Genomic DNA, 27,025 nt, shown 5'->3' on the forward strand with positions numbered 1-27,025 from the left:
CAGTTCCTCGTGAAATTTCTGTAGGTTATCTGTACCAACTTCTCAATATTGTTCCATCCTGAGTCTAAATTCCTGGCCTCAAGGTAATGTTAGATTTCTAGCTCCAGCCCCTATTTACATAAGGCCTATACTAAGGAACGGAACCCACAGATATCAGTCCGCTCTTCTTTCTCTGGATTTAATTTCTCTGTTACTTTCTGAAACATGCAGGTGTTCCTTTCTTTCTTTTAATCTCTGCTCTGTGCTTTTAACTTTTTCAAAATTGACCCAGAATTTACGTGTGTCTCCAGTAAGAGTACGTTAAATTGAGCTTAGTCTGCTATTCTACTGGCATATTTGAGATCCAGATAATTTGCTACTTAACTGGATTCAATGACCTGCATATTTCAGGCATCTAAAACTCACCATGTTCCAAATTTCCCTCCTTATAGTTAGTAATTTTCTTGGGAATCTGGATGAGATTAAATGGCATAAAGTTAGTGAGTGGCCCAGGAATGCCTGAAAGTTTGTTTGTCAGAGTGGCCAGGGAAAGTTAAGCAAGGAAGAAAAGCAAATGAAAAACAGAATCCCATTATTATGGCTGAGTTTACTCCCAGGATTCCATGCAGATCTCTCTGTAGAGCTGGGTTGGGTTATAACTTATGCCAGAGCTCTACGTGGGGCTGACACCATCTCATGCCAAGCTCTCAGTTCTGGGCTAATGTCATCTCTGGTCCACTCTGTGGAGTGGAAACTTTGGAGGAATGGCCAATGTGTTCTGCGGCGTAGGAAGAGGGAAATTGTGAATGTGACTTTCTCAATTGTAGAGGAACTAACCACTGTAAATGTGCCTTGAACTATGTTGTTTAATTTGACCAGTCAGATCAATGACTTTCCCCTTGAATGAAATGCTGCTACGTATATGAGCAGAAAAACAAAACTGGTATAAGGAACAGATAGCTAGCGGGAAGCAGCCACATAGCACAGGGAGATCCGCTCGGTGCTTTGTGACCACCTAGAGGGGTGGGATAGGGAGGGTGAGAGGGAGGGAGATGCAAGAGGGAAGAGATATGGGGACATATGTATAACTGATTTACTTTGTTATAAAGCAGAAACTAACACACCATTGTAAAGCAAATATACTCCAACAAAGGTGTTAAAAAAAAAACTGGTATAAGGAAATGGAGAGACTGGGAGTCTTATTTTCCCACCAATTAACTTTGCCTCTGACCATGACCTTCCCTTTGAGTCTCTTAGACCTTGGGGATGATCACAACCCCTGGGTTGGTTGACGGCAACCCCATCTTCACTAGAACCTCTATAGTTAACTTTGATTCTTCCCACTCCGTCTATCCATCCCATGTGTGCAGTCAGACATTTGATCTTGGACTTTTCCTGACAAAATATGCTTGAATATAACCATTTCTTTTCACTCCCACTGCTACTGCTATTGTCACTGCCTTAACTAGGGCTTTATCTTTAAGTTCTTTATATAAATATATAAATATCTATATATAAATATAATATACAAATAAATAAAATATCATATTAATTCTGGTGATTTTAAAGTCTTTTCTTGATAAAGACTTTTTATGATAAAGATACACAATATCTTATATAAATATTTTTGTATTATCTGTTCTTTTCTTAGAAGTTTAGTCATATGATTCTATCTCTTGGTTTGTCTACAACTTTTTGATTGAATGCTGCCTATTTTATTTGGCTTTTTTTGTTTTTCTCAGTGCAAACGTTGTTTTGCTTCAAAATATTTTATTCTACCTGGAAGTAGCAAATCTTCAAATTACAATTTTTTTAAATGCTTTCAAATATCAATACTATAGGTGTCACAAAACCTAGAAAAATGACATTTAAAAATGAACTACTGCCAGATGTGTCTCTATAAAACTTTTCCCCCACTCTTTTAGCTATATATTCTTTAACTGCCTCCTCATACGACAGTTTATGTATTTTCGAAATAAAATTTTAAGAAATAAACTTTGTAGTGTATAGACAGATTTCTTGTACCATGGTTGATTAGAATTTGCTTCTAGTTATTAATAGTTTAGAAAAGTTTATTTCAGCTTCACAATTTATTATTGATAATGTCACATTAATTTTCATTGTTAACTTTGAGAAAACCTCTATGGATTACTTCTTCATAAATATTTACTATTATAAATGCATTACTGATTTCAGTACTGCTATAGGTTTGTGCGTTACAGGAATTCCGATAAAATACTCATTCACACCATTCCATTACACACATTGTTGATGGAGTATATTCTTTTATTTATTTATTTATTTATTTATGTATTTTTGGCTGTGTTGGGTCTTCGTTGCTGTGCGCAGGCTTTCTGTACTTGCAGAGAGTGAGGGCTACTCTTTGTTGCGGTGCACAGTCTTCTCATTGCAGTGGCTTCTCTTGTTGTAGAGCACGGGCGCTAGACACGCAGGATTCAGTAGTTGTGGCTCGCAGGCTCAGTAGTTGTGGCTCACGGGCTCTAGAGCGCAGGCAGTGTAGTTATGGCACCACGGCTTAGTTGCTCCGTGGCATGTGGGATCTTCCCGGACCAGGGCATGAACCCTTGTCCCCTGCATTGGCAGGTGGCTTCTTAACCACTGCGCCATCAGGGAAGCCTCTGGAGTATATTCTTGACAGAAGAAAATTTCCGTTTTGACTAAGCATTGATGAAAACTGAATCTTTGACTTATCTTTCACATGCCTGATGATTGAAATAATTTTCCACAGAATAGCTTCTGGTTTTGTACTTTTCAGTTCTTTTTTTCTTCTTCAAACGCACATGCTTTGAGAGCTCTGAAGTGCAAGACATGGCTATATTGTAAGGTGGTTTTTGTCCTTATGCTTCTGTGTCTTGTGCTAGTTAAGTCACTAGAGTAGTCAGTATGAGTACTGGAAGTTATTCCTGTAATGGGATAGTATATAGTCAATTACATATGGCGGTGTCTGAAAATCACATAATAGCCTCACTTAAAACATCTCCTTAGGGCTTCCCTGGTGGCGCAGTGGTTGAGAGTCCACCTGCCGATGAAGGGGACACGGGTTCGTGCCCCGGTCCGGGAAGATCCCACATGCCGCGGAGCGGCTAGGCCCGTGAGCCATGGCCGCTGAGCCTGTGCGTCCAGAGCCTGTGCTCCACAACGGGAGAGGCCACAACAGTGAGAGGTCCGCGTACCACAGAACAAAAGAAAATCTCCTTAGCCAGATTTCAAAAAAGCCTGTGGCCATTCCAATATGATCCAACATAGCAGAATATGATAGAAGGAAAATTGGCAAAGAAAGAGACGCTGGTCTTACCTGATGGAAGTTAAAATATCTCACTTTTGACAATTTTGCAAAAACCTATAATTACGTGAATTAATTTCTAGGGTTCTTCATAGGACCTAAAAAGGAACCCATAGAGTTGTGGAACAACAATAGAAACTGCTGTGATGAGAAGCCCGGGAACCGCAACAAAGAGTAGCCCCCGCTCGCCTCAACTAGAGAAAGTCTGCACGCAGCATTGAAGACCCAACGCAGCCAAAATAAAAATAAATAAATAAAAATAAATAAATTTATTGTTTAAAAAGTAATACTCAGGTTTGAGGCATGAGAAATATGATGAGAAATTAGCTAATCCTTTCAGAACTTTTAAAATATCAAACTCAGTCTCTAAGATTTTAGCATTATATACAACATCGGTTACTTATTAGTGGTTTGGGAAGGCCAATTTAAAATTTTCTGAACTTACTGTATTGAAATTCACGGCCCTAATGTTTTCCACATTGACTATATGAATGATGAAGTAAAGTCAATCATGTATTTCCTTTCCAACTGGGCAGAAAACAAAATTTTGAAAAGTGTTTGGACTACTGACTTTTGATTTCTTCTAAGGCAAGTGTATAGGTAATTTTTATTCCCTGATTAGGAGAAAAATGGTGGAAGAGGGCAGGGTTAAGAATTAAGATTTCAAGAGCATGAGAGGTAGATGGCCAACTAGAGTTCCTAAGGTTTGGTGCGTGTAACTGTTGCCGCCGCTTAAGCCTGTCAAAGCAGTGGTATGGCTGCTGCCCTCGTATTTGCTACCTCTAGAAACATTCTTGCCAGTAGTGGCGGCAGCGGGACTCAATTACCCCCTTTTATCACTCTCTGCAGGAGCTCCAGATGGCGTCTTCCGTGGGCAACGTGGCCGACAGCACAGAACCAACGAAACGTATGCTTTCCTTCCAAGGGTTAGCTGAGTTGGCTCATCGAGAATATCAATCAGGTGATTTTGAGGCAGCTGAGAGACACTGCATGCAGCTGTGGAGACAAGAGCCAGACAATACTGGAGTACTTTTATTACTTTCATCTCTACACTTCCAGTGTCGAAGGCTGGACAGATCTGCCCACTTTAGTACTCTGGCAGTTAAACAGAACCCTCTTCTGGCAGAAGCCTATTCGAATTTGGGGAATGTGTACAAGGAAAGAGGGCAGTTGCAGGAAGCAATTGAGCATTACCGGCGTGCATTGCGTCTCAAACCAGATTTCATCGATGGTTATATTAACCTGGCAGCCGCTTTGGTAGCAGCAGGTGACATGGAAGGGGCAGTACAAGCTTACGTCTCTGCTCCTCAGTGCAATCCTGATTTGTACTGTGTTCGCAGTGACCTGGGGAACCTGCTCAAGGCCCTGGGTCGCTTGGAAGGAGCCAAGGCATGTTATTTGAAAGCAACGAAGACGCAACCGAACTTTGCAGTAGCTTGGAGTAATCTTGGCTGTGTTTTCAATGCACAAGGGGAGATTTGGCTTGCAATTCATCACTTTGAAAAGGCTGTCACCCTTGACCCCAATTTTCTGGATGCTTGTATCAATTTAGGAAATGTCTTGAAAGAGGCACGGATTTTTGACAGAGCTGTGGCAGCTTACCTTTGTGCCCTAAGCTTGAGTCCAAATCATGCAGTGGTACCTGCCAACCTGGCTTGTGTATACTACCAGCAAGGCCTGATAGATCTGGCAATAGACACAGGCGAGCTATTGAACTGCAACCACATTTCCCTGATGCTTATTGCAACCTAGCCAACACTCTGGAAGAGAAGGGCAGTGTTGCCGAAGCAGAAGAGTGTTATAATACAGCTCTCCGGCTGTGTCCCACCCATGCAGACTCTCTGAATAACCTAGCCAATATCAAAGGAGACCAAGGAAACATTGAAGAGGCAGTTCGCTTGTATCGTAAAGCATTAGAAGTCTTCCCAGAGTTTGCTGTTGCCCATTCAAATTTAGCAAGTGTATTGCAGCAGCAGGGAAAACTGCAGGAAGCTCTGATGCATTATAAGGAGGCTGTTCGAATCAGTCCTACCTTTGCTGATGCCTACTGTAATATGGGAAACACTCTAAAGGAGATGCAGGATGTTCAGGGAGCCTTGCAGTGTTATACTCGTGCCATTCAGATTAACCCTGCACTTGCGGATGCCCACAGCAATCTGGCTTCCATTCACAAGTATTCAGGGAATATTCCAGAAGCACTTGCTTCTTATCACACTGCTCTGAAGCTTGAACCTGATTTTCCTGACGCTTATTGTGATTTGGCTCATTGCCTGCAGAGTGTCTGTGATTGGACAGACTATGATGAGCGAATGAAGAAGTTGGTCAGCATTGTGGCTGACCAGTTGGAGAAGAATAGGTTGCCTTCTGTGCAGCCTTATCATAGTATGCTCTGTCCTCTTTCTCATGGCTTCAGGAAGGCTATTGCTGAGAGCCATGGGAACCTCTGCTTGGATGAGATAAATGTTCTTCATAAACCACAGTATGAACATCCAAAAGACTTGAAGCTCAGTGATGGTCAACTGCGTGTAGGATACGTGAGTTCTGACTTTGGGAATCATCCTACTTCTCATCTTATGCAGTCTATTCCAGGCATGCACAATCCTGATAAATTTGAGGTATTCTGTTATGCCCTGAGCCCAGATGATGGCACAAACTTCCGAGCGAAGGTGATGGCAGAAGCCCATCATTTCATTGATCTTTCTCAGATTCCATGCAATGGGAAAGCAGCTGATCGCATCCATCAAGATGGTATACACAGCCTTGTAAATATGAATGGTTATACCAGGGGTGCTCGAATGAACTCTTTGCTCTCAGGCCAGCTCCTATTCAGGCAATGTGGCTGGGCTACCCTGGGACCAGTGGCGTGCTTTTCATGGATTATATCATCACTGATCAGGAAACTTCACCTGCTGAAGTTGCTGAGCAGTATTCTGAGAAACTGGCTTATATGCCCCATACTTTCTTTATTGGTGATCATGCTAATATGTTCCCTCATCTGAAGAAGAAGGCAGTCATCGATTTTAAGTCCAATGGGCACATTTATGACAATCGGATTGTGCTGAATGGCATCGACCTCAAAGCATTTCTTGATAGTCTCCCAGATGTGCAAATTGTCAAGATGAAATGTCCTGATGGAGGAGACAACGCAGACAGCTCTTAATATGCCTGTCATTCCTATGAATACTATTGCAGAAGCAGTTATTGAAATGATTAACAGAGGACAAATTCAGATAACAATTAATTGATTGAGTCTTAGCAATGGACTGGCAACTACCCAGATCAACATTAAGGCTGCCACTGGAGAGGAGGTTCCCCGTACCATTATTGTAACCACACGTTCTCAGTACGGGTTACCGGAAGATGCCATTGTGTACTGTAACTTTAATCAGTTATATAAAATTGACCCATCTACTTTGCAGATGTGGGCAAATATTCTGAAGCGTGTTCCCAAAAGTGTACTGTGGCTGTTGCGTTTTCCAGCAGTAGGAGAACCTAATATTCAACAGTACGCACAAAATATGGGCCTTCCCCAGAAGCGTATCATTTTTTCACCTGTTGCTCCTAAGGAGGAACATGTTCGGAGAGGCCAGCTGGCTGATGTCTGCTTGGACACTCCACTCTGTAATGGACACACCACAGGGATGGATGTCCTTTGGTCAGGGACACCCGTGGTGACTATGCCAGGAGAGACTCTTGCTTCCCTAGTTGCAGCTTCCCAGCTCACATGTTTAGGCTGTCTTGAGCTTATTGCTCAAAATAGACAAGAATATGAAGACATAGCTGTGAAACTGGGAACTGATCTAGAATACCTGAAGAAAATTCGTGGCAAAGTCTGGAAGCAGAGAACATCTAGCCCTCTGTTCAACACCAAACAATACACAATGGACCTAGAGCGGCTCTATCTACAGATGTGGGAGCATTACGCAGCTGGCAACAAACCTGATCACATGATTAAGCCTGTTGAAGTCACTGAGTCGGCCTAAATAATGACTGTGTGCACAGGAGAATTACCCTGTACCTGAGCCTCAACCTTCTGGGGGAAAGGGAACTACTTTTTCCTTATCTGTACAATACCATGCTGCAGATGGGTGACAGACAATGATAAGAAATAGCACAGCCAGACTTGCTTCCTGCATGATCATGATCACGATAGGGAGAGACACAAGAGATGGGAAACTGCTGTTCCACAAGGAGTCTCCATAGAATTTTGCAGCAGCCAGGTGTCTGGAAGGTCTGGAAGGTAAGTCTGGAAGGTCTGATCTCCCTTGGTCTTCCATGGGATGGATGGTTAGTGTGGAAGGGAGATAGAGATTGCCCAGCCATTTTGTGATTATCATGGATTGATTGAGTCTTCTGAATTAATATTTTTCTTTATATTTTGGGTATTGGAGCTTTTAAAAATGTTTGGTTTCAGGTATTTGTATTCATGTGAAGTGTGTATGATTCTCTTGAGATAAACTTTTAAGCTAAAATATTCCTTGTTTTAGTTTCTGAACTCTACAGATAAATGGGGACTTTGCTGGTGTAGTCTTTTTATAGGTTTTATAAACCACTTGAGCCTATATCAGTCATTTTAGTGTCTGACATAATGTTTGGAACTATCAGTGCTTTGTTGGTTTATAGATGATGGCTTAAATTCTTTTCCTGGTCCGTTTCCTTCTTCCCTTCCCCCCACTTTAAAGATTCTCCTGTAACTTGGCTAACAAAAAACCAAGTCTGATTCAAAACCTCCCAGAGTGTTTCTCTTAAACGCATCATCTGGTGCCAAATGAAGATTCTTAGGAGTGATTATTAATTCTGAAGGGCACAGTTGTGGTACTGTCACTGATGATAACGATAATGGATTTTTGGCCTAGAGTGTTGACCTATTTCACCAGTGATTTAAGTTGACTTCCCCTCTATGCTGCTTCCAAAAGTCATAGTGTGTGATAAGATTTTTACTTTCATTTCTAAAGTTGTCTTTTTTTTTTAGTGAGTCCTGTTCTTCCTTTTTCTTTCAGCAGAAGTGAAATCCCAGATAAGTATAAGTATTCAAATATTTGATCAGTAAGTCACAGTTATCTCCAGTACATTAAATAACTTTCATCAAAGAAACATGTTATAGGTAAAAAGCTCTGAAGGACCAGCTATGTATATGATAATTATGTTTCAGATCTTCTAGGGTATTATATATAATAACTTGTCTTCTGGACGTGGTCTTGAAGTCTTTATGGATTCAGTCTCAGTAGTAGCGAACTGCACTGCTACTTGGTTTGGAGTACAAATTAGACTTTAGCCCTCCTGGAGGTTGAGTTTTGGTATTGAAAACCATACGAATGAAATTATTGTATTTCAGCAAAGGATCGAGGGCTAGAGGCTTAAACAAGGCAACATGTGTGTGGGAAGCATTCAGCCTTGAGAGCAGGCTACGAACATGCCAGGCATGCGGCCGCTGCTCGAAGGAACTGTCCCTACTTGTTCCCCTCCTTATTCCATTCCATGGGAGATAAATCACCAGGGCCCAGATATCAGAAAGAATGTATAATTTGACAAGCAAAGCTGTCTCCCCCCTGCACGTGCAGGTTATTTTTGATGATTCTGGGTTTATGGGTTTTCTCCCAGGGAAGTTAACCTTGAGCCGAGACAGTCTGTAGATAATGTAAACCACCATCTGGCAGCCTTCCTTTTTCTAGTCTATTTAATCTGGAACTGTAGAATAATGACTTTGGAATTACCGTTGCTGTATTACCAAAATTTTAAACTAGGATATTTTTGACAAATGCGGTCCTTAGTTAATTTTTAGAGCTACAAACTGTCAGATGGCTCTGAAATAACAATTGTATGGCTATTCTTCAGGGTGATCACAATATGGTAATGACGTTGAGGTATCACTAAAAAGCAGGAAGGTGTGAGTCTTCCTTTGGTTCCAGAGTGAAATGCGAGTTGGAGTTGGAAAAGAGGCCCACAACCAAGTGTTAGAGAAGGAAATGTGAGGTCATTAGTGAAAAACCAGGTTGAAGTTAAGGTGAAGAGGCATGAGGAAATGGTCAACTGTTCCAGTATTACAAAGATCATCCAGAAGCATATCCATGAATGTGGTTTGTATTGCAATCTGCTGAAAAAGAGACAAATATCCTGGCCTGGCCTTCATGGAGATTATATTTTATTGATTCTGATAATAGATTATTGTTGAAAAGGGCCTCCTATAAATTATAACCATGCAAAGGCAGCAAGATAATTTTTTTCCTTTATGTATGTGTTTCTCATTCCTACTCACTTCTCTCTTAGGGGAAGAGAAAATCACAAAAAACAAAATTGTCAAGTCTCAGCTATTCCTTTTCAAAATAATTTTTTTTGCAAATTCCAGTGGAGGCAATAGGTTAACTGTTAAGATTTGTAAGGCTCAAAAAGCTAGATTTTTACAGAGTGTAGCCAAATTTTATTCCATACATAATAGCTTTGGAAAGAATATGTGATGATGCAAAGTAAGAAAAAGGTGGTTTTTCTTCCGTGAATGGCTTCACTGTGTTGGGAGAAGAGGCACAGAAGAAATCCAAGTAATTAAACATGGGGTGAGTTTTCCTGATAGGGGACTCTAGTGCTTTAAAATAGACTAGATAATCCTAGGGATAATCTGAGGGTAGAACAGACCAATGCCTCATTTCCAATCTGGTACCCTGGAAGAAAACAGTGTATTTCCTTTGAGGTCTTGAGAGGTTTCTCTTCTGCTTTGTTTTATTTTTGGTTCATTTTCTAATCAACCTTATTAAGGTATCATTTACATACAATAAAATTCAGACATTTTTAGTCAACGGTTCAGTGACTTTTAATTAATGTATACATTTGTATAACTAGCACGCCCATAAAGATAGATAACAATCCTAAAACCCTAGAAAGTTTCCTCCTAGGCTTTTGCAAAAGTATCCCCATCTCCCACCCCAAGGCCACCACGGATCTGTTTTTTATCTTTAGAGATGACTTTTGCCCAGCTCCTGGGGTGGCAGGAGAAGCTCCTGGGGTGGCAGGAGAGAGCAGTGTGTGTTGAAGTTTGAGAAATACAGGAAAATATGGCAAAACTAATGTACAGGACTGGAACTCAGGGTTTTGGAAAGAAATGAGAGTTGATACTGAAAACTTAGTGGGGCCCAACAGAAAGGCGCCTTGTTTGTCCTGTCAGAAGTTTGGATGTTTATCCTGAAGGCTGCGGGAAACACCAAAGAACAGTGAAATGGAATTCTGGTTTAGAGGCTCACTTGGACCTCCATGTGGAAGGCAGTTGATTGGGTGCAGGGTGAATTGTAATCTAAGGGTCCCACTTAAGTTATAAAAGGTGGGACCGGGTTTTGCAGATCTGAGAGAGAATGGGTGAGGCCTGGTGACCAGTTAGAAAAGGGAGGGCAGCAAGCGTGGGTGACAGTTTACAGCTGCATCTTTTTGAGAGATACAGAGCACAGTAGAAAGGGATTGGGGGTGGCGAGAGGATCTTACTTCATCTTCAGTGCTTTAGAGGGGCCTGGTAGACAGGTCTGGGCCCAAGGTACAGATGTGGGCTTTTGGGAGGACAGGTGTTTGAAGGCATGGTAGAGACTTAGGTTATCCACAAGAATATCCAAAGAATCATAGGTCTGAGAGTTTTTTTAAGTGGGTATATTTGAGGATGTTTATAAGCTGAGAGAATGTAGCCAGCAGAGGAAGGGTGTAAAGATCTAGGAGAGGAAGTGATTGTTCATTTGTTTTTGAAAAGCTGAACACTTATCGTGTGCCTGGCCCTTTTCTAGGATCTGGGGTTCCCACCATCTGTTATCTCTTCTGCAAGGACAGTTCAGTTCATCCCCCGGTGAAGAGAAGTCAGATTATTCTTTGCATCCCATTCAGGTGTAAGAACTGTTATGTACCTCTGAAGGGAAGCAAGCTGTATCATTTGGTCACCTGCTGATGATAATAGCATTGGCTGAGACCTGACCGTTTACAATGAAGGCACTTCTGCAGGTAATAAGTTCCAGGAGGGCCCGAACTGAGTATGTCTGTTTCAGCATTTAGCATGGTTTAGCATCTGAGAGGCCGGTACATTATTGGCATATAGTAGACTTAAAAATGAATATTTGTGGATTGTCTGAATGAGTGGATGTGTGTGATTCACATCCTATTTGCAGGTCCTATGCCCTACAATGGATTTTCAGTGTCAGGTTGTGAAAGAATTTATGATGGGGATTGGCATTGTTCCTTATCTAATGGATAAAGATTACACATGAAAGGACTTTACAGTGACATCCCAAAAGCCTCATAGGAATTACATAACAAAAAAATAAAATTGGATTCTGTATAATTTCTAAGTTGTAAGCTGACCAGAACACTGGTATTTCAGCCAGTCCTCTGGTAGTTCCCATGACGTCCCCATGATCACCCAGGCATAATCAGAATGGCTTTAGGATTTGGGAGCCAAAGTGTTCCTCAGTATTTACTGCTTTGCTAGTGCATTTAAGAAAATGGACTATTGAAAAAATAGCTTCAGACACAATATGGCATTTTATGATTTAGCATGAAATCTGAGAAATATAGAGGTTATCTGAAGCCTGCAATGGTAAAGTTCCCTCTGCTATTGAAGTTATTGTCTTTAAAGAAGGATTCTACATCACTAATGCTATATTTTATGATATTCAGGTTAATTTCCTGTTCTCTCTAAGGAAGTAATTGGTTGGTGGGTATGAGAGATGGTGTGGCTTCCAAAGGTGAAAAGTATTATTTTGTTGTAATTTCCGGCTACCTAAGGATGGGAGAGGCCCAGGACACTGCAGTCAGTATATTATGTGGAGCAGGTTATATTGTGGTTTATTTATGAACTTTTACATGTTTATTTTCTTTTTTGCGGTACGCGGGCCTCTCACTGTTGTGGCCTCTCCCGTTGAGGAGCACGGGCTCCGGACGCGCAGGCTCAGCGGCCATGGCTCACGGGCCTAGCCACTCCGCGGCATGTGGGATCTTCCCAGACTGGGGCACGAATCCGTGTCCCCTGCATCGGCAGGCAGACTCTCAACCACTGCACCACAAGGTAAGCCCACATGTTTATTTTCTATGCAAGTTTGTGTGCTCCTTTTTGAGTTTTGGTAGATAAGTGTTTTGTAACTTTGGAATACTTGGAGTCTTATATATATATATATATATATATATATATATATATATATATATATATATATATATATATATATTTTAATGTAGTAGTTAAAGCCATGGAGAGTGTACTAGTCTACCTAGGTTCAAATTCTGGCTTTACCCTATGAATTCCCTGTGGCTTCCTCTGCTCACCTATTAAAAAGGAGGATAATAAGACTGCTGTGGTGAGTTACATACTAAGTGCTATTTAAGCATTTGCTATAATGATCATGTATACTCGAAGGCAAGGAACTTGCCCCTTGATCGTCTTTGTATTCCTATTGCTTAAGAATTCCTAGTGCTTTCCTAGTGCATTGTCTTAGGATAGAGATAGCTCAGTATAGTTCTTCTCACTATAAAGTACTGTTACGTTGAAAGTCTTTGCTTATGTACTAATAATCTATGACATATCTGCTGAGGACAAGGAAAGGAATAGTTTTAAAACTGCAATGGATAACAAAAGATTGTATGATGTAATGCCTTTATTATGTAATTATAAAACTAAGAAATGATCATGGTAGAAAATTTGAAAAACTCCTAGACAAAAGAGAGATCAACAAAATTTGGAGTAACTTTCAGAGTGTAGAGTTGTCCATGAATATTAGTGCTTTCATATTTTCCAGGACTTTCAGTAGACTCTGCTTCTTAAGAGTCTATTCATGATATTTTATTTTGATGATGTTTTCATCATGGGGACACACACACACAGAAATCTGTTAAAAAAAAAAGAAAGACAGACATGTAAATCACTGATGTTTCAGATGGCCACATGAAATAAAGTGAGAAAGGTCAACAAGCTGAAAGAATGTGGAGTAGCATCTCCTTAATTGCTTACATAACTCTGATAATTACCTGTTTGTGGATAGAGTAATTAATGGGGAATCTAATTCAAGAAAAATGTATGAACTTCAAGCCTTCTCAAAGCCAAGTATTTCTTTCCACCAAAGGTTACTTTCTACAGCCGTGCTTCCTTGTTACCAGACAGGGAAAGAGTATTGTATGGCAAAGGATCTTCCTGAAGGAGGGTGCTTCCCACACTGATTGTCATAAATGACTTCGGAATTACTGTTGCTGTATTACCAAAATCTTAAACTAGGATATTTTTGACAAATGCGGTCCTTAGTTAATTTTTAGAGCTACAAACTGTCAGATGGCTCTGAAATAACAATTGTATGGCTATTCTTTAGGGTGATCACAATATGGTAATGACGTTGAGGTATCACTAAAAAGCAGGAAGGTGTGAGTCTTCCTTTGGTTCCAGAGTGAAATGCGAGTTGGAGTTGGAAAAGAGGCCCACAACCAAGTGTTAGAGAAGGAAATGTGAGGTCATTAGTGAAAAACCAGGTTGAAGTTAAGGTGAAGAGGCATGAGGAAATGGTCAACTGTTCCAGTATTACAAAGATCATCCAGAAGCATATCCATGAATGTGGTTTGTATTGCAATCTGCTGAAAAAGAGACAAATATCCTGGCCTGGCCTTCATGGAGATTATATTTTATTGATTCTGATAATAGATTATTGTTGAAAAGGGCCTCCTATAAATTATAACCATGCAAAGGCAGCAAGATAATTTTTTTCCTTTATGTATGTGTTTCTCATTCCTACTCACTTCTCTCTTAGGGGAAGAGAAAATCACAAAAAACAAAATTGTCAAGTCTCAGCTATTCCTTTTCAAAATAATTTTTTTTGCAAATTCCAGTGGAGGCAATAGGTTAACTGTTAAGATTTGTAAGGCTCAAAAAACTAGATTTTTACAAAGTGTAGCCAAATTTTATTCCATACATAATAGCTTTGGAAGAATATGTGATGATGCAAAGTAGGAAAAAGGTGGTTTTTCTTCCGTGAATGGCTTCACTGTGTTGGGAGAAGAGGCACAGAAGAAATCCAAGTAATTAAACATGGGGTGAGTTTTCCTGATAGGGGACTCTAGTGCTTTAAAATAGACTAGATAATCCTAGGGATAATCTGAGGGTAGAACAGACCAATGCCTCATTTCCAATCTGGTACCCTGGAAGAAAACAGTGTATTTCCTTTGAGGTCTTGAGAGGTTTCTCTTCTGCTTTGTTTTATTTTTGGTTCATTTTCTAATCAACCTTATTAAGGTATCATTTACATACAATAAAATTCAGACATTTTTAGTCAACGGTTCAGTGACTTTTAATTAATGTATACATTTGTATAACTAGCACGCCCATAAAGATAGATAACAATCCTAAAACCCTAGAAAGTTTCCTCCTAGGCTTTTGCAAAAGTATCCCCATCTCCCACCCCAAGGCCACCACGGATCTGTTTTTTATCTTTAGAGATTACTTTTGCCCAGTTTACAATTTCATGTAAGTTGAATAATACAGTAGGTGCCCTTTTGATCTGGCTTCACTTGCTCAGCATATGGTTTTTGAGATTCATTCATGTTGGGATGTTTTAAACCAGGACTTTAGCCTGGGTGGCTGATGTTGTCTGAAGGCACCTATAGGTACATCTGAGTCTCTGGCATTGTCACTGTCTGTTCTTGGCTCAGTATTTTCAACTTTACTAAGAAGCACAAGGTTGAAGTAAGGAAGATCACTGTCAGTATAATGGAGGTGAAGTGGGTTCTGTTATATAATATTCTCAGCATAAATTGACCTGCTTGGAATCATTGTGTTGATAATGGACAAGGATACTCTTCCTCCAAAAACCTTGATACTATAAAACTTCTAAAGGACGCTGTCCTAGGACTCTTTTAGTTTTCATTTTTTGGGAAACATTTCTGGAGAATTCAAATGCTCACAACCTGAGAGAAGCAATTATTCACCTGAAGGCTGACTCTGCTAAAGTTGAGTTGTCTGACCTTTACATGCTGATAGAACCCAAATAGCCTTGCAAAACAATGCTCTCTTATTGGATATAAGCATATAGATTGTTTAAGATGGACGTGTATATGCAGTAAAGTGAAAAAACTAAGAATCTTTGAGTTTCCCTTGCTGGGTTTTTTATTTTTTCATTTAAGTTTCTATAGCATATGCTAATAATTCACCTCAGGGTAGTTTTAGGTCCACTCTACATAAATGTTGAAGTACTCCATACCCACCTTTTTTCTACCTTCCTTCTTTTCTTCCATCTTTCCTTTCTAACTTCTTATAATCCGTTATACTTAATCCTGCATTTGCTGAGGTGGCAATTAGTGTAGGAAAATACTGTGAAATTTTGCTGTTCAGAATGCATGTTGACCAAATTCTATATTGAGAAAAGGTCTGAATTTACCCAGAGTAACCCTTTCTCAGTGTCTTTGAATAAAGGCCATAGAAAGTGGGCTATATATAGTATCCTGACAGGTATGTAGAATTCATAGCAATTGCCCTCAAAGAGCTTACCTAGCGTAGATGCATATGAATGCATTTAATAATTGCTTTATTGGCAGCAGTGCCAACATACACAGTCTATTTTGTTTTATATCATTCTCATTACCTGCTCTTTACCACTGTATACATTGCTAATGGCGTTCTTTCTATGGCTTGTGAATTTCACGGCCAAATAATATGTAATTTATTGCACACTTCAGTGTAGAAGATGGAGACTTCATAACTTTTCGTGTGCTCTTTGCCCCTTTGGAATGTATTACACTGAGATCAATCAAAGTAATAAATTTATTTCAAATGTGCGTGATACGTAGACATCAATTAGGACTGATGGGAAATATATCTTCTTCCAGCAACATAACAGTTTTTAAAGACTAAGCCATTGAACGTGGAGTTACTGAACATGGGACTCAGTTCACTGGGATCCTTCTTAGAAAAATAAAGGAGAACTTGAATTGGATTTGTGTGGCTTATTCAAGTAGTAACTAATCAGCTACATCTTGGTGAACTTAATTTGTCACAATCGTTTGGTATTTTATTAAGTCTCTTCCCCCAACTCTCACGAGAATGGATCATGAGTATCTTAAAACATACTAAGTCATCTTCCATCCCTGTTAATCTAACTACAAAAGCACACTTTTCTTATCCAATGCAACTTACTGTCTTTTAGAGTGGCTGGGGTTTTAATTCTCTACAAAATTAAAACCAGCAAAGAGAAACATTTTCAAGGAGCCACACATTGTAGATCCTTAGAAAGAAGACTTTAGAATTAAGGACAAATATATCATTTTATAGCTAAAGCACCTGAGGCCTAAAGTAGGCAGGTAACCATCGAGCTCAGGGAAAGGGGTTGAAGATCAGGTTTCAAGCTGAGAAAGAGTCTACAGGGACTCAATCTGAGCAGGTCAAAAACTGAAAGGAGACCACAAATGTTCTGGGAAGGCTGGCATCTGGTCTCCAGTGTGGGATTCAGATGGGGAGTGGTTCCTGGGGGAACTGAGCTTCTGCAGTAGGCAGAGAAGTCCACCTCATCTCCGGAAAGTGCCACTGACATCAGGGAGTTGAGGGGAAAGAGCAATGAGTTCCAGTCCACCTGAGAAAGCAGGCCAGTCTGATTAACTCTGAATTTAGGCTTATTTCAGATACTTCTTGAGAAAGAACTTGGACAAGAGCAAGTCCCACGCAGCCTCTTTTAAATCCATGCCCAGTATTTTCTGGTGGAGCTGCTTAAACCCTCCAAGTGACTCCAGTATTTTAATTTCACTCTGTATTTAATTCCGACAGTTCTATGATTGATTATTTAATGGGCAAATGAGTAGGGTCACAAAAGAGTGTGAATGTATTTTACAGGATGAGGATGGGTGGAGTGGAGCAGTCTGGAACAGGACACCAATAAAAAGGGATCTTGGTAAAGAAGAACGTCTATTAGAAATGGAGAGGAATTCGCAAGGAAATTAGTGCCTGATACCACGCCCTTCTCTCTGCATGTTTAGAAGGTAGTTTCTAATTTTATTTTCATAGGAGATGTGCCTGTGATGAATTGTCTTTTACCTCCACACCATTTATCACATGGACATATTGTGAAGTTTGTGTGAGAGAAAGCAAGTATTAGAATTTGTCTTGCAAGCAGCTATCAGCACTGCCTAGAACAATCTAGGATAGAAGGAAAAGGAAAGGAAGGTGGAAACAAAGGAGAAAGACAGCTAATGATGCTGGAGTCTCTCGCTGGGATTTGTGGTATCTCTTTTTGAAACTAAGTACAGAAAGTCAGAACTTGACTGATTGTTTCTTGATCACGGTTTGTTTTCATTTTTGCTTTTTTCTTGCTCTCTCATCAGTTATTCCAGCCAGTGCCATGTCATTTTCAGTTTCAGTAAGCATGCCTGTCTTGTTTCCATTTGCATTATTCATGCAAACCTTGATTGAACTGATGACCCCGAGTTCTCACGGAAACATTAGATACACCAGTTGATACATTTCTTAATTTTAGAAAAAAGTTACCGAGTGAAGGTTAAAATAACTCCTCTTCAATTTGTCATTTAAAAAAACTTCTCCTAACATACAATACCTCATTGCCTAACAATGCCAGATAAATTTAGAATTCCTATGTATTCATGAATGCAGGCTAGTCTGTATATTTTTTGGCAGGTATGACCGTTACCGAGGGTAATGGCCTTGTTTGCTGGCCATGTCCTGTCTCCTAGAAAGTTGTACTTTCTGTTGTCTTTCAGTTGGTCCATTGGATATCAGAGGTGAATTTATAAAACTATACTTCCCTTTACACTTACTTTGTTTTGTTTTGTTTTCCTTGAAGTATAGTTGATTGACAATGTTGTGTTTCAGGTGTACAGCCAAGAGATTCAGATATATATATTTCTTTTTCAGATCCGTTTCCTTTATAGGTTATTACAAGGTATTGAATATAGTTGCCTGTGCTATACTGCAGGACCTCGTAGTTTATCTACTTTATACATAGTATACACTTACTTTGTGTGATCCACGCTGGTCAGACCACATAATTATTTTCACTTCTGATGTAATTTTTTCAGGTCCAACCTCAAATCTTTGATGAGAAGATATTTTAAAATAAGTTTAGCATGTGTGTGCTCTAAATGCAACAGTAGTTATTAGAGATATGATTTTGCACTAGGTATTCCTCTCTTTTTTGTTCTCGGCCAACCAATTGAAAATTCGTTTTTATTTTCTGGTTGGTTTGCTAGATGTTTATGGCTATAATAAAAGTCTTAAATTTTGTCTCATATCTTAAAGCACAATCTGAATTAGCAATGGATATTGTGCTATACATAGGGGCTGTGATATAAATATAATTTCTAACTTCAAAAACATATAACCTAGAAGGGAACACAGACACATATGCAGCAATTATGGCAACTGCATTTGTTTACTAAGTGAAATAGCACTGAGATAGATAAAGTGCTAGCAAGCCTTGAACAGGCAAATCAGCTTCAAAAATAGATGTGCAGCTCTTTAAAAATCTTTTTAACATTTTTCCAGGTACATGTAGAATATAACTTAGCATAAAAACGGTATGGGTTTGAGGATATGGGGAGGGGGAAGGTTAAGCTGTGACAAAGTGAGAGAGTGGCATGGACATATATACACTACCAAACATAAAATAGATAGCTAGTGGGAAGCAGCCGCTTAGCACAGGGAGATCAGCTCGGTGCTTTGTGACCACCTGGATGGGTGGGATAGGGAGGGTGGGAGGGAGACAAAAGAGGGAGGGGTTATGGTGATGTATGTATATGTATAACTGATTCACTTTGTTATATAGCAGAAACTAACACACCATTGTAAAGCAATTATACTCCAATAAGGACGTTAAAAATAAATAAATAAGTAAAAGAAGACTGACTCATCCTATTAAAAAAAAAAAAAAGAAATTCTCTTGTCCTGGATTCAAGAGAAGGGATGAAGTAAAAGGATGAGGAAGAACAAGAAGAGGAAATGTGAGCGTGGAGAGGGTAGGAGGAAGAGCAGAAGGCAAATAAGTATATGTGCTTCCCTTGCCATCCCTGACTTTTTTTTTTTTTTTTTTTTTTTGTGCTTCGGGAAAACCCAAAAGCCAGAGAAGAGCACGGAGGTGGTCACCACTGCATGTGAACAAAAAGGTGGAGAGAAGAGAATGGTGGTAATCTACGCAGGCAACTGGAGGATGACCTGAGTGCATCTCGCCAGGGAACTGTCCCCATTCCATAGAACCCCTGAAGATGCCAGGCTCTTATGTTTAGATGGGGGGCCGAAGGTGTCTGTGGGGTCACCACATACATCACTCCTGGAGGTGTTGTTCACATTGTGTTCTATGTAAAGAGTGTCCCTGGTGAGGTTCAACATCTCCCTCTGCAGGACCCAGCCTTGCCCTCCCAACCCGCCAAGGTCAGCAGGCAACATCCGCAGTTAATCACCAGGTGTAGTGAGATATCTGGAGTGGCCCTGGTACCCCCCAGTTCAGGCGTCCTGGGGAAAGGGTGAGGAGGACAGAGGCACCGGGCCTTCTTCTCACGCAAGCAGACAGCTCACCTGGCCCAGCGCTGCTGCATCCCTGTGGGCACGCGGTAGCCCTGGCATCCGGTAGGGGACACTGCAGGATCCACACCTGGCTGGGATTTGCCCACCCCCTGGGGACACCACAGCCTCTGTGGAGCCCCACTGAAGGGCCTGGGTCACCTCATGGCACCATTTCTTAACCTGAGGTTCTATAGATTTTTCATAGATGTGTAAAAATTGAATACAACACACACACAAAATGAAGGCAATTCAAAGCAATGCTAATTTAGGATGAGTAAAAGGGCCAGGATTCCAAGTTAATTATGACCTTAAAATTAGATAACAAATACATCTGGTTTTATTACATGCTGAAAAGCAGTGTCTTCTACAAACTTTTCATGTTGGGATACAGCAAAGGTATAGAATTTATGATTCTCTGACCACAGCATCAGGATATTTTTAAATTAAAAAGCACAGGCAAGTTTGGCTGGGGTGTTAAAGAAAGAAAAATGATTATTAGGGGAAAAGGGAACATTACGGTTCTCTGCCCACTTCCACTGTGCTGGTCTCATGATGGGCCGTGTTGCGTGTGGGCTGGAGGGACAGGGTCACTACTCCCACCTGTGTCATCAGACCTCCCACTCCTCACAGCGCCCAGGTGGGAGGGACCCACACTTTTCACCCTGGAGCCCCAGAGCCTCCCCTTTCCTCTGCATCACTTTCACTGTTCAGGGGACCAATCACTTGAACGCCGCCCGGCCAAATGCCCAGGTTAAATCGCCCCTGTAGGACAGGTCTCTCTGCTACCAGAACACACTTGGCAAAGAGCAGCAAACAGGCCCCAGTGCCCTGGGGATGTGAGCCCTGGGGATGTCAGGGTCCAAAGTCACTTGCAGGGTCTGAGTAGCCCCCTGGGTCCCACACACCGACCCCAGGAAGCCCACCTCCCCACTGACTCCAGTCCCTGCCTTTGTGTGGCAGGTTCTGGTCTGACACCTGTGAAGACTGTGACCTGGAGGCCTCAGCCTGAGACTCAGAGGGGATGGAGCCTCATTTAAGCGTCTGGCAGCTTAAATGAGACACGAGGCCAAGGAAGGAGGGCCGCCTCTCTGCTCCCCCTCCGCTCCTGAGTCAGCTAGTGAGTGCCGGTTACTTTCTGTCAGAGCTGTACAGATTTAGCATAAATTTTAGATATAGGTCTTACTTTTAACAGTGAAAGGCTGTTATATCAAGCAAAATTGATCTCCTCCTCGTTTTTTTTTTTAAACACTTCTATGTAAGATAACACACAAGTATAGAAAAGCACCCTCCGCAAAGGGAGGGCTCAGTGAATTACAATGGGCACTCCACTCTGGGGAGCAGTAGTTTTTCCCTCTGTAAAAGCCCAGATGCTTCTGAGAAGCTCCTCTCAGCTTCCTTACTCTGGCCCGACCTCCACAGCGGAAATCCCAAAGGGACTGGATTCTCCCAGCCCTCCAGCACCCTCCACTACTTTCTGATTGTGCTGCCACACTCATTTTGAGTTATTTGTGTGTAAATCACTGCACTTGGAATATACGTGGAGTAACTGATTTCATTCTTATAACCGAATAAGTTAGCACTTATTCTTCTCCCCTTCTACAGGGGGCAGCCAGGGTGCTGGGGACGTCCTGTATATTGAGCTGGGTGTTGGTAACAGATGTGTTTATATTTACAAGAAACCATAAAGCTCTACACTTAAGATCTGTGCCCTGTACAATACACCAAGGAAACTTCAATTAGAAAGAGATGCCAAAAAAATTTCCCCACAAAACAAACTTCAGGGCCCGGTGGCTTCCTCTGATTTCTACCAAACATTTAAGACAGAAACGGTGCCCGTCTCCTACACACTCTTCCAGAGACCAGATACAGAGGGAACACACCCACACTGCTTTCATCGGACCAGGAGAATACTGATGTCATACCAGCAGCAGATATTACAGGACAGGAGAAATTACAGGCTAAACACTTCTGAATGTCGATGTCAAAATCCAAAAGCAAATATTAGCAGTCTAAATCTAGAGGTTTTCAGAAAGGAAGGAAACTGGGATTTCGTGGTGGTATTTCCAGTGGTTGATGTGAACAGGATCACTGGGTGTTTGGGCGCTGCCTGGGAACGTGGAGAGAAGGGACAATGCCATCGGGTTAGTGGAATGAACATTTGGTGACAGAGATTAGGAGGGCCTGGGTCATCCTCAGAGACAGTCCTGGGATGGGGTCTCTAGGCTGTGGCTATGGAGGGGTCCCTCTAGAAGGGCATGGGCCTCTCTCCTGTGCCACTGCAGGGTCTAGGGATGGATGAGGAGTTTGTAGGGGCTGGTTTTTGATGAGGAAGGATGAGCAGGGAAGGTGCGCCCTCAGAGCCAGTGCAGCCACGGCCCCTCCCCAGCCAGGCCGTAGCCCAGGCTACTCAGACAGTTGCTCACATCAATAGTCAGGCGACAGTGGGGCATGCCAGCTTCACCCACTAAACCACCAAGCACAGCCCATCAGGCCACTGTCCTCATTAATCAGCACTACCTGTGCATCCAGGGCTGGTTGTTGAAGACCAAGCTAATTTGTTAGAGACGTGCCATGTGGGCAACTGGCTTGGAGAGACCAGGGCTCTGAGCCACGTGGAGACAAGCCGACCACTGGTCAGACCACCAGGAGGCTCACCCAGTGTGTAAAGACGCTGAGGGAGGAGGGACGTAGATGGGACCCCCTGATCCTTCAAGGGACCTTCTTTCAGGGATATTTAAGAGCTGTGGGGTCAGGGATCAACATGTAAGGGAGGCAGTGGGTCAGGCATGGGCCCTCCTGTTGGCTCAGACCCCTCCTGTCCTTGGAGCAACCATGGGGCAGGCAGGAGGATTGGGAGGATGGAGGGAGGGGAGCCCTGGGCTCAGGAGTCCAGTGCACCATCTAGAGGATTCAGGGGTTCAGGGATTTCTGTCCCAGGGAACCAACTACATTCCTGTCCCACATCCATCTGTCATCAGCTTTGCGACTCCGGGATAGTCACTTAAAATCTCAACATTTTAGTGCCATGTACCATAAAATATGGTTCACAGCACCTGCCATGAGTTCCCCATGGGGCTGATATGGGGATCACAGGAGATGATGACAGATATTCTTCACAAGCTCTAAAGCATCACACCCATAACCTTCCCCACTCCCCTGCCCTGTGGCATCCAGGTCCCCTCTCTGGAGGCAGCACTACCACATTTCTTGCTTATTCTTCCAGACATTTAATATTTGAACACTTAGGTAGCACTTATGAAGTAACCATCATTTTTCATCAGGGTCTACCTGATTTGCTGTATTAAGCTTCATCATGTAATACTAATAAGTGGGCCCTATTAACATTCCCATTATCACAGAACAAGGAACTGAGGACAGAGGGTCTGCATAACTTTCCCAGGTTCATGTGGCTTCTGGTATGATTTGAAACCAGACCATCAGGCACCAGCCCCCACTCTGTCGGTCACTGTGCTGTGCTCCCTTTCTGTATTATCTCACTAAAAAAAGTCATGTCTCCGTGCAGTCAGCCTGCTGGCTATTTTAAGTGCACACCACATTGCAACACCCTCTTCTCAGCCCAGCTTCGATTCACTTGACTCCCCTAGACTCCCCTAGGAGGCTGGTGAACAAAGAGAACAGACGTGTGACCTGGGAATGAATTGACACCTCTGCATGGTCTTCTCCCAGCCACATATCAATAGTTCTCTCAGTTTTTGTTGTGTTTTCCTGGATCATGACTCGGGTACCAAGAAGAAAAGGAAGATTATAAAGGAGTCAAACACAGGATGCACAAGAATATCATCTGCGATCAAGATAATCTGCTGGCCATCCGCAGCGGTGGTTCAGGCACATCAGACTCAGCATCTGGCCAAACAACAGGGTAGGGACACAAATAGCACCCCCACTAACCACTCCATTGAAGGTACTGTGGAAATAATATCAGCAAGTAGATTCAGGAGCAATGGCTGTAGTTTGTACAGCAGAGCCTGGATCTGGCTGAGGGAGGATTGGGCAGGGAAGGTGCCCACTCAGAGCCCGTGCAGCCACTGCCCGCTCTTAGCCAGGCCTTAGTCCAAGCTGCTCAGACGATTGGTCAGTTTCTAGTCAGTGAGACCCTGGGGGCCTGTAAACTTCATCTGTTAAGCCACCAAAACACCAGCCCAGTAGACCCTGTTCCCAGCTAATGAATATTAACTGCTCATCATCCAGGTTTGATCAGTTGAAGATGATGCTAATTCTCTGTGCAACTGTCATGTGGGCAGTTGGTTTGGAATGTCCTGGGTTTTGAGTCAGTTAGGGAGTCAAGTAGACTACTGGTCATTCAGGGTGGTCACCTGACCACCAGGAAGTCTCACTGCAAATCAGCTGCTAGAATCAAGTGCTGAGGGGGAAGGGAGGGAAGATGCACACATATTTGGATACCCCGGTCCATCAGGGGGTCTGCATTTGGGGGAAAGACATTGCATTTGGGGTCAGGGATTGAAACGTAGAGCCAGGAGGTGGGTCCAGATTTGAGCCATTCTCTTGGGCCAGGCACCTCCTCCGAGTACCAACTGTCTCCCTGCAGCATCCTTGGGGCAGGAGGATGTGGGAAAGGGAGTGAGGAGAGCTCTTGGTTTGTGTATCCAGGGCATGATCTCATGTCCATGTGTTCAGGAATCTCTATCCCTCCCCTGCCTCAGACCCATCACTCATCAGTGTTGTGACTCTGGGCAAGTTACTCAATCTGTCTAAATTTCAGTACCCTGAACCATAAAATATGGGTCACAGCCCCTACTCTGCCCACCCCACAGTGCATCACAAGAAATAATATTCTTTCCATGAGCTCTAAAACTTCTTACTCATGTCATCAATGTGAAAAAGTAGGCTCTATCCTCCTGTTTGTAGCCTCCTAGGTGCCCTTTCTGGAGACAACCTACTTATTCTTCCAGGCATTTAATACTTGAACATTTATGTAGGTAGCACTTATGAAGTACCCATCATTTTTCTTCAGGCTTTGTATTTACTAATTTTTAGCCTCAGGACATAATACGAATAAGCAGGTCCTACTAATATTTCCATATCACTGGCCAGGGAACTGAGAAACAGAAGGGCTAGGTAACTAACCTTCCCAGGTACAGGTGGCGTTCAAATAGGATTTGATTGCAGGCCATCAGGCACCAGCACCCATACTCTCCCTCATTGTGTTGTGCTGACTTTGTACTTGTCTCATGTAAATAAAGTTATTTTCCCCATGTGATCAGCCTGTTGGGTATTTTAAGTGCACGCTAAAATGCAAGGTCCATCTTCATAAACCCTACTTTGATTCAGGGGACTCCCCGGGCAGCTAGTAATAAGGAGATCTGAAGTTTGACCTGTGAATAAGTTAAGACTTTTGCCAGGAAGATGTCAACACCTCTCACTATAGTGAATGTATTTCCTAGGAACTTGTTTCAGGAATATGAAGAGAAAAAGACAAGGATTCAAACCAAGGATACATATGGGGATTGATCCTCCGTGAAGAAAATATACTGGCTGGCCCTCACCATCATTCACAGCTCAAAATGAACATCTAGTCCCAAAAGGTTGAGCCTCAAATATCATCCCATACAAGCCACTCCATTGAAGTCGCTGTGGGAATTCCATAATGAAACTGATCAAGAGTAATGACTATAAAAATATTGTCATATTATCTTTTGATTGAGATATAATTCATATTCCATCAATTCATATATATATATATATATATTTTTTTTTTTTTTTTTTTTTGGCGGTATGCGGGCCTTTCACTGCTGTGGCCTCTCCCGTTGCGGAGCACAGGCTCCGGACGCGCAGGCTCAGTGGCCATGGCCCACGGGCCCAGCCGCTTACGCGACATGTGGGATCTTCCCGGACCGGGGCACGAACCCGCGTCCCCTGCACCGGCAGGCGGACTCTCAACCACTGCGACACCAGGGAAGCCCCACATTTTTTTTTAACTGTGTGATTCGGCTGCTTTTAGTGTACTCAGGTTTTGCAATGAACATCTCTAATTCCAGTACATTTTCATCATCCCCAAGAGAAACCTCATGCCTAGTATCAGTCATTCTCATTCTGTCTTCCCCTTTCACCCCAGCCCTGGGTCTTTCTGTCTCTATTGATTTTCCTATGCTGGACCTTTCATATGAATAGAACCACACAATGTGCGGACTTCTGTGTCTGACTTTTGCAGTAAGCAAAATGTATTCAAGGTGCATCCAGGTTGTAGCATGTATCTGTCCTTCACCCTTTTAATGGCTGAATAATATTCATTGTATGGATATAACACATTTAATTTTTCCATTCCTCAGTTGGCGAATAGTTGGGTTGTTTCCACTTTTTGGCTATTATGAATAATGATACGACAATGTAACACTCATGTACAAGTTTTTGTGTGAACATATGTTTTTTATTTCTCCTGGACATATACCTGGGAGTGGAGTTCCTGGGCCATACTGTATCTCTGTGTTGAACTTTTTGAGGAACGACCAAACTATTTTCTTTTTCATATTTGCACCAGCGATGCTTGAAAGTGCCAATTTCCCCACATCATTGCCAACCCTTGTTTTTAAAAAAATTATATGGCACAATAGTGGGTATGAAGTGGTATCTCACTGTGGTTTCAGTTTGCATAATTTTGACTAATAATTTTGGACATGTTTTCATGTGCTTATTGGCAATTTGTGTCTCTTCCTTGGAGCAGTATCTATGCAGATTCTTTTTCTCATTTTTAAAATTTGGTTATTTGACATTTTATTGTTGAGTTGCCAGTGTTCTTTACATATTCTGAATACTAGGCTTTATCAGATATATGACTTGCAAACATTTTCTTTCATTCTGAAGGTTGTATTATGTCTTTCTTGATGGTGTTCTTTGAAACACAAAGGATTTTAATTTTGATAAAGTCCAATTTCTTTTTCCTTTTGTTGCCTGTGCTTTTGCTATCATATTTAAGGGTTCATTGCCAAATCCAAGACTATGAAGATTTATCTCTTTTTTTCTTCAGAACTTTGTATAGTTTAGCTCTTATATGTAACTCTTTGATCCATTTTAAATTCAAAGTCTATTTTGTCTGATATTGGTATAGACACTCCTGCTCTCTTTTGGTTACTATTTGAGTTTTCTCACTGAGGTTGGAATTCCTTTTTCTATCCTTTAACTTTCAACCTGCTTGAGTCTTTTGATCTCAAGTAAGTCTCTTGTAGACAGCATATAGTTGGATCATATGTTTTTACCTATTCCGCCAATCT

The 27,025-nt window shown here is 41.8% G+C and overlaps 2 long non-coding RNA genes and 1 pseudogene across 2 annotated transcripts in view; 2 read left to right on the forward strand and 1 right to left on the reverse strand.

Moving 5' to 3' along the window:
* The window catches only part of LOC137210248 (UDP-N-acetylglucosamine--peptide N-acetylglucosaminyltransferase 110 kDa subunit-like), a 100,017-nt pseudogene extending 92,093 nt beyond the window's left edge, over positions 1 to 7,924 (forward strand).
* Positions 1 to 27,025, reverse strand: part of LOC137210268 (uncharacterized) — a 291,880-nt gene that overhangs the window by 69,856 nt on the left and 194,999 nt on the right. The window lies entirely within an intron of this gene.
* Positions 20,907 to 26,024, forward strand: LOC137210262 (uncharacterized). Its single transcript, XR_010936432.1, has 2 exons — positions 20,907 to 23,658; positions 25,202 to 26,024. It is a non-coding gene; the product is annotated as an uncharacterized lncRNA (long non-coding RNA).

The sequence above is a fragment of the Pseudorca crassidens genome, chromosome 17 (assembly GCF_039906515.1).
Source record: "Pseudorca crassidens isolate mPseCra1 chromosome 17, mPseCra1.hap1, whole genome shotgun sequence".
Lineage (NCBI taxonomy): Eukaryota > Metazoa > Chordata > Mammalia > Artiodactyla > Delphinidae > Pseudorca > Pseudorca crassidens.